General features: G+C 45.1%; 1 non-coding gene across 1 annotated transcript; it reads right to left on the bottom strand.

The window, feature by feature from the left end:
- Positions 1–6,219: 6,219 nt before the first annotated feature.
- Positions 6,220–6,294, bottom strand: Trnap-cgg. The gene has a single exon. It is a non-coding gene; the product is annotated as a tRNA-Pro (tRNA).
- Between the last annotated feature and the right edge of the window lie 1,655 nt (positions 6,295–7,949).

Below are 7,949 nucleotides of genomic sequence, written 5' to 3'. Positions count from 1 at the left end.
TGGTGCAGATACCACATGTCACGTCACATTGTTGTGGAGGATAACCACGTTGTCCACATCCAGAATCCCTCGGCATTTCTTCCTGATAACATCCTGCAGACATGAAAGGGTAGGGCAATAACTGTCGGTATTGATGGCTGCACCTAGTGGCATGAAATCTAGCAGCAGCGGTCAACGGCGATCGTAGGAGACCGCTAATACTGCTTTCCCAACAGATGGCAGTGTACGCCTTTTTTAAAAAAATTATTCACAAGCGGACCCGAATGCTTCCCTTCCTTCCATTCTGGCTTGAAATCCAGCACCAATGTTGCTTCACCAGTGCCAGTGCGGTCCAGGAAACTGTCGAACTCCTCGTTACACCACTGCAGATGATACAGTGAAGCAATCAGTGTCTCGCCTTCAATCATGTCATCCAGCTGCTTAGGTGCCCACCGACAAGAAACCTTTGGGTACCCTAACGTGCCATGAACGATGTCGCACACACTCTCATACGAAATGCCAAGCTTCCAGCAACTGTCCTTTACGAGCACACGCCTATCCGCCTTCTCCGTTGCATACACGAGGGATTTGATGTGAGGCAGTGGTGAACGCGGTCTCCCAGAATGCTGATTGTGTTGCAAATGTTCACGGTCTTTTGCGAACTCACAGTACCCACATCTCCTCCTCCTCCCCCTCCTCCTCCTAGTCCTCTTCCTCCCCCTCCTCCTCCTCCTCCTCCTCCTCCTCCTCACATTTCTCAAAGCGAGACACTTCCCCATACGTGGGCTGCATTGCCTTGTGGATTTCCATGGGTGTTCGTCCCTTGCTGCACAGAGCAAGCATAGAGCATAGGGAATCCCAAAAAACAATGGCCATCATCGACCTCAACTGGATGGCGTGTGCGCTTCGTCTTCAACGATGGTGCAGAATGAACCATCCACCAACTCTGTTTTGATGTGTGCGGCTGTTCATTGTTGAAATTCCCCATGCGATCCTTGGAACAATCGAACTTACCAACCATGGAGGCGCAACAAAAATGTTCCAGTCTTTCATGGAAATTTACCTAACTTATCAATCCACCCTCAAACTGGGTCGACACCAGCTTCTTCTTCTATCAAGTTAGCATACCCTCACACAGACTCTCACTGGTGATCACTCCATGTGCTCGTTCATTCCTCTACTATTTTCAATAGTATGTCTTTTACACTTTTAATTTTTATACTATTAGGCAAACAACTGTTGTTTATAAATGCCTAAGCATGTTGCAGCACCTTTGTGCGCACTTTTATTCATTTCTGTAAATTGCAGACAAGTTTTAAGTACTAATTAGTCACAATATAATTATGTTTTTAAGGAACTGCACTCGTGAGTCACACTTTTGCACGGTTTCGTGAAGTTAAAAACTGTAACTTGCATGGGAAGGTACTTAAAAACATGTATCGTGTTATTGAGTGCATTTCCGCAACGGAGGGGAATACTTCGAAAAAAACGTGACAAGCTACAGGTATTCAATGACGTAAAGAGAATCCTACGGAAGCAAGCAATGTAGCAAAAAGTGTCGTATGGCATAGTTGTCCAGGATAGTTGACTTCGCCCACATATCGGAAACGGTGTTCTTCCGCGCTCATATCCTTGCGAATATGTGAGTTGTGGCGTATGTTTATTTATGGGGTGTAGGTGAGTGTAATGGATGCGTGTTATTGTTATGTTTGTGTTGCATGATGATGATGATGATGGAAGGGGTAGGTTGAGACCCCTTGCCGGCACTCCAGTGTTCTCTTCTCGAATTCGACGACCCTATCACCTCTACAGTGTCACATACTCTCACTTCATAAGATTCTGCGGAGAGGTTTGGAATTTAATCCACCACATGCGCAAAGACTAGTTATCAGAAACTTCACGCCTCCACCTCTCCTCGCCTTGCCGTCCAAATACTAGCGGTGAAAATTTCACCCACCACCAGGATACGAACGGGAGTGGTAAGAATCGAGCGTCGTTGGTGACCTTCGGATATGGAGCCGGCTAGCAATGTAGAAAGTAAAATAATTAACACAACAGCCATAAAATGTTCTAAGGCCTTAAGTTCGTGTGGTGATTAGTACTTAAAACATGTTTGTATTTTGTAGCACTGAATAAAAGTACGCACTGATGATGGCACAAACTTGCTGAAACATTTTTAGAGTTTTCCAAGCAACAGTTGTTTGCATAGTTAGCTCATCTCAAATACCGTAATTTAGTATGCAAATGCGACTGCTGCTAGAGCTTCAAAACAAGCGATTATTATTGGAACCCACTCACTGACCGATTTGACTAGCTTAAAAGAATGTTACATAAGCACGTTTTTCCCCCAAAAGGAACAAACGGCTTCACCCTGTGCTCGTGGAACACGGGTTGGGTATGCCGCAGCCTAAGCTCGACTAGCTAGCTGGTGGGTAGGCGACGAGGGCGGCAGCGGCGCGTGGTGGCAGTGGCGCAGTTTGCGGTGGAGAGTAGAGAGAGAGAAGAGAAGAGGAGAGAAGAGACAGAGAGAGAGAGAGAGAGAGAGAGAGAGAAGCGAGCAGAGAGGGACAGCGACGAGGGCTGGCTCACAGCGCGGGACGGGACGACACAAGGCGGGCCCGCTGAATGACGTTAATAAGGCACAGATAGTCAGTTGATTAATTAGAACAGTGGCGGTCGCTTGAATGGGCCGCGCTGGGCTGTGCAGCCGCCAGCCAGACGCCGCTCCGCTTTTGATGCGAGTCGGCGGCTGCCGGGGGTGGGGGGGCTCGCCAAACGCGATTTTCATTAACTGTTGCGCTGAATTGCAGATGGGTCGCCCGCCCAGCTTTGATACCCGCGGGCGGCACAACCTCGGGATATTCCATGAAATTCAATCTGCCGGCGCGCCACGCGGTGCGGTGGCCAAATGCGGAAACTCGTCTCTCTCCCCCTACCCCTCCACACTGCTCTCTCCACCCGTCTCTCCCTTGCCCCCCCCCCCCCCCCTACACACTGCGCCGCGTGCGGTGGAAAGGGGCCGCAGCGCAGTGCTCTGGCGCAGAGAGCGTTGATTGGCGAGCAGAACCGCCCCAATGCCGCGGGAGTAAACAGCGACAATCAAAAAATGTTTGCCTCGTTGCCGTCCTCCCTCTGCACGTACGTGTGTGCGTCAGTGCTCGCGTGCGTCCGTGGATTACGCATTTTTTATCCCACTTTTCCCCTTTTTTTTACTTTTCTGGGATTAAAGTAATTGGAACACGTTTTGAGGCGAAAGTCGCCGACGTCGGTTGCCAAAGGCTCTTTTTTGCGTAATAAATCGAACTGGAGCTGAACTCTATAAAGCGAGCGATCGTGTCACCAAATAAAAAGAATTGACAAGTAAAAAAGAAACTGAGAGTTACCAGCAAATGGCGATGTGGTCTTCGTACCTATTAAAAACAAAGGCAATTTATCTCATTTACTTTAGAAAACCTGCATTGCACAGATTGAAGGGTCGAAATTTTCAGGAGTGAAAGATTCAATCAACAAACCGTCATAGAGCTGTCCTAATCCACGCTATAGCACCATGGTTTACTCAGTCATACCTAGAGGTCACATCACACTGAAATTACAAGGCCATAAATTTGTATCATCCACGTAGCTTTCCTCTCGGCATATCTCAGTTTCTTCCTTTCATTTGAATATGGAACCAGTATCCGTCTTACATTATAAATAACTATGTTTTTCTCGTTCGTTTCTATTTGTTTTCTTCCTCGTCTGCTAGTTTTTTTCTATTATCTGTGGCGTTGCTGACACAAAAGTATGTAAGTGGAGCAGTCTCAGCCGGGTGAAGATTTGGGCTGCAAATGGGGAAATCCATTGAGATAAGCGACTTTGACAAAGGGCAAATTATTATTACGCAAAGGCTGTTAACGAGTATCTCGAAAACGGTGAAGCTTGGCGACTGTTCATGGGCTACTGTAGTTAGCATCTGCGGAAAGACGTAGGCGAGATGAACTGCCACTAGGTGCTAAATGGTTGGACGTCCACGACTCTTCATAGAACGTGGGGTTCGGAGGCTTGTCTCAAAATGGTCCAAATGGCTGTAAGCACTATGGGATTTCTGAGGTCATCAGTCCCCTAGGCATAGAACTACTTAAACCTAACTAACCTAAGGACATCACACACATCCATGTCCGAGGCAGGTTTCGAACCTGCGACAGTAGCAGCCACGTGGTTCCGGACTGAAGCGCCTAGAACCGCTCGGCCGCAGTGGACGGCGGCTTGTCTCATCTGTAAAGTAGAAAGAGCGGAATGCTGGTACAGGCACAAGTGTTTCGGAGCACACCGTTCATCGTACATTGTCGAACATGGAGCACCGCGGCGGGCCCGTCCCACGTGTTCACTTGTTGAACCAACGGCATCCTCAGTTACGACTGCAGTGGTCACGGGACCGTCGGGATTCGACCGTCGCTCAATGGAAACGTGTAGGCTCTTCGGGTGAATCATGTTTTTGCTATACTAGGTCGATGGACGACTCCACAAAAGCCATAATCGAGTTGAACGGCGGCTCGAAACGTGCAGCGAGGCACGGGCGCAGGCTGATGGGAGCACTATTATGCTATGGAAAACATTCTGCTGCGCCTGCACGGGACCTGTGTTAGCAATCGAAGAAACTCTGACAGCTGCTGACTACCTACACACCTTCGTGCTTGAAATCTTTATCGACGGTGGTTTCAGCTTTCAGCAGTACAAATCTCCATGTCTCTGAGTCAGAACCGTCCTACAGTGGTTTGAGGAGCTTTATAGTGAACTCACGATGATGTCTCGCCGATTAAATTCACCTGATGTAAATCCTATGTAACTCATCTAGGTTGCTATCGGGCGCCATCACCGCGTACGCAAACCAATGGCTCGTTATTAACGCGAATTACATGACCTGTGCGTAGGTATCTAATGCCACATACCCCCACAAATCTACCAACAAACTGTTTGATCCCTGATTCGCGGAATCAGTGATGTATTTCGGCAAGCTATTAAACAGGTGCTCATAATGTTTAGGCTCATCAGTGTACAATGATGTTGTGTATCGAAAAATATACAGAATAAATGTCCGTCAAAACTTTGCAAAAAAATTATGGTATTTTCGCACATTTCTGTATTTAACACAGAAATCATTCTCTGTTTGTTCGCGTTAACACTTGGCTTGACTTTCTCCCCCCCCTTCCCCCATCACTATATTACGTCACTAGTCCTACGTTGGCGAGTTCTGGTCCTCGTGGAGTGTGAGTCGGCCCGGAAATGTCTCTTCTGGCCGGCCGTTGTGGCCGAGCGGTCTTAGGCGTTTCAGTCCGGAACCGCGCTACTGCTACGGTCGCAGGTTCGAATCCTGCCTCGGTCATAGATCTGTGTGATGTCCTTAGGTTAGTTAGGTTGTCTCCTCTAGCAATGCACATTAGTCGCGTGCAGTATAACAGGTAGCAGCATCTAGCTGGAAAAGCACATTCTCATTTACTCAGCCATAATTTTCAGCTGACCGGCCGGCACGACGTCATTATGTGTCTAAAATCACCAACCGAACCGCTTTCCGAGCCTTCAAATTACTCGCTGAATTGACTAAAACTGTGCATAATTTACGAAGTGTCACCTAAGAACTTACCACGTATTTGTAGTACGTTTTGACCACGGGACTGCGTTGTTCGACGTTAAACCCATTAATTGTCACTAATTGTAACGTCTCTAGACGGCAGCTGAGCAACAGAAACCATTGGGAAACTATGGGAACGAAAATGACGCCTAATTTAAATTCTGAATATTATTTGGACATCCTGTAGTTCCCCATAAAATCGGTATTGTGTATTGAACTCGAGAGCTGACAGTTTTATTGAAATATTGACCTCATTAGGAAGTACCTCGTATGAACCCTGGTAAAGGAAGAAATATGATTGAATATCTGATTCCACTGACTTTATGAATATTGTTTTATTTATATAAAAGCGACGTGTTTAGATCATTTATTCTCACTTTTAGGTGATTGATCTCAAACATTTTTGTATATGGTCGTCTATTTGTGCATAATTCACAAACGTTTTGCAGCAGTTTAAGTTTTGCTTCGTCTTTTTTTACTCTTTGTTACTGCAAAGCGACATACAAAACTTACTTCACTATCTAAAAATACATATGTCTGTAATGAAACTGTACAAGCACTTCCCAGAATGAGATTTTCACTCTGCAGCGGAGTGTGCGCTGATATGAAACTTCCTGGCAGATTAAAACTGTGTGCCCGACCGAGACTCGAACTCGGGACCTTTGCCTTCCGCGGGCAAGTGCTCTACCAACTGAGCTACCGAAGCACGACTCACGGCCGGTACTCACAGCTTTACTTCTGCCAGTACCTCGTCTCCTACCTTCCAAACTTTACAGAAGCTCTCCTGCGAACCTTGCAGACTAGCACTCCTGAAAGAAAGGATATTGCGGAGACATGGCTTAGCCACAGCCTGGGGGATGTTTCCAGAATGAGATTTTCACTCTGCAGCGGAGTGTGCGCAAGCACTTGCTTATTTACTGTGTGATAAATTTTTGGCGCTGAATTAGCTCGCTCTTGCACACCATCGACACTCAGTGTAAAATATTTACAGAAAAAATGTCAAAAATCATACATTTCCTTCATAAGGAAAATGGATATTTCAAAGATGATATATTTGTTAAATAGGTTCCTCATATAACTACAAACAAAACTTATACCAATGTCAGCGTCAGTTTATCACTTAGCTGACACAAGATGAAGTAGGACTTGTTCCGTAGGACAAACTGTCAGATACACGTTAACACTTCAACAGACATACACAATCTGCAACTGCCACGGAACACACAAAACAGCCTACGCATTCTTCTATTCTTAAGATACGCCTTGTTTGGACGAAGGTCACAGAATGTGTTGTCTACAGAAATTAGAAATATTTTGGCGCTATAAAAAGTCAGGAAATAATAATCCGAATGAAAAATTGGAATATGGTTTAAAAGCTTTTTTCCAAATAATTTTCAAGCACATCCTAAACAAAGTGGATTATCGCATCGTCTCATATATATAATAAACTAATACTGACGTTGATGCTAGTTATGCTTGTTTGTTTGTGTAGCTCATAGACCATGGTGTAATCTATGTTAAATGTATTATCTTTGACATACCTGTGTTGTCCTCTACAATGTATAATCTTTGATATATATCTTTCCAGTTAAATAAAGACGAAGAAAAACGCAAAATACGGTACCTTCCTCGTGAATAATAAGCAACTAGAGACATGTATGTAAAAACTCGCAATCTAAAATGAGAATAAATTGTGGAAATGCGTCGTGCTTTTAAAACTAAAACAACATTCACGAAGTGACTGGTAGTATAAATTCATTTTCCTTATGAGAATTAACCTTAAATTGATAAATTGACAGGTATCCCCAAATTGTGTAATCGACAAAGTGAAGAAATGTTAATTCACCACAACTGGAAAAGCAAGGGAAGAATGGAATAGTTGTGATGCACAGTTCCTGTCAGTAAATATCGCAGTACTGTACGTTACGGCGCGAATACGTGTCATCGTGTTTGTACGTCCTTCGTCTCATTCACTACGCAACGGGCCAGTGTGTGGAAACGCTAATGCCAAGCACTCTCCACGATGCATTCCACAGTCACTTGGACGGTATGCATTCCGTAGGATGTTAATATTTGCTATATCCTGTCACTGTCCGTTAGTCACAATGAATTGGATCACACACATCTTTTGCACATACTGCGAAGAATATAATCGTACACTGTTATTATGCCTGTGACAAAATCGCAAATCAACATAACAGTAATCACCCCGTATGTTAGGATATCTCGCTACGTGTGTCGATATAACTACATAGTGCTTTAAGGAAAATAGTAAAGGTCCGATAAGCTGCCAAAGAGGGCAATTTTGACAAAAACAGTTTACCTAATTGTAAAGCGGAGACTACTGACACTTGTGGACCAC

This window comes from Schistocerca piceifrons, chromosome 3 (assembly GCF_021461385.2).
Source record: "Schistocerca piceifrons isolate TAMUIC-IGC-003096 chromosome 3, iqSchPice1.1, whole genome shotgun sequence".
NCBI lineage: Eukaryota > Metazoa > Arthropoda > Insecta > Orthoptera > Acrididae > Schistocerca > Schistocerca piceifrons.
The sequence above is the reverse complement of the archived record's forward strand: the minus strand, read 5'-3'. Positions and strand labels throughout refer to the sequence as shown.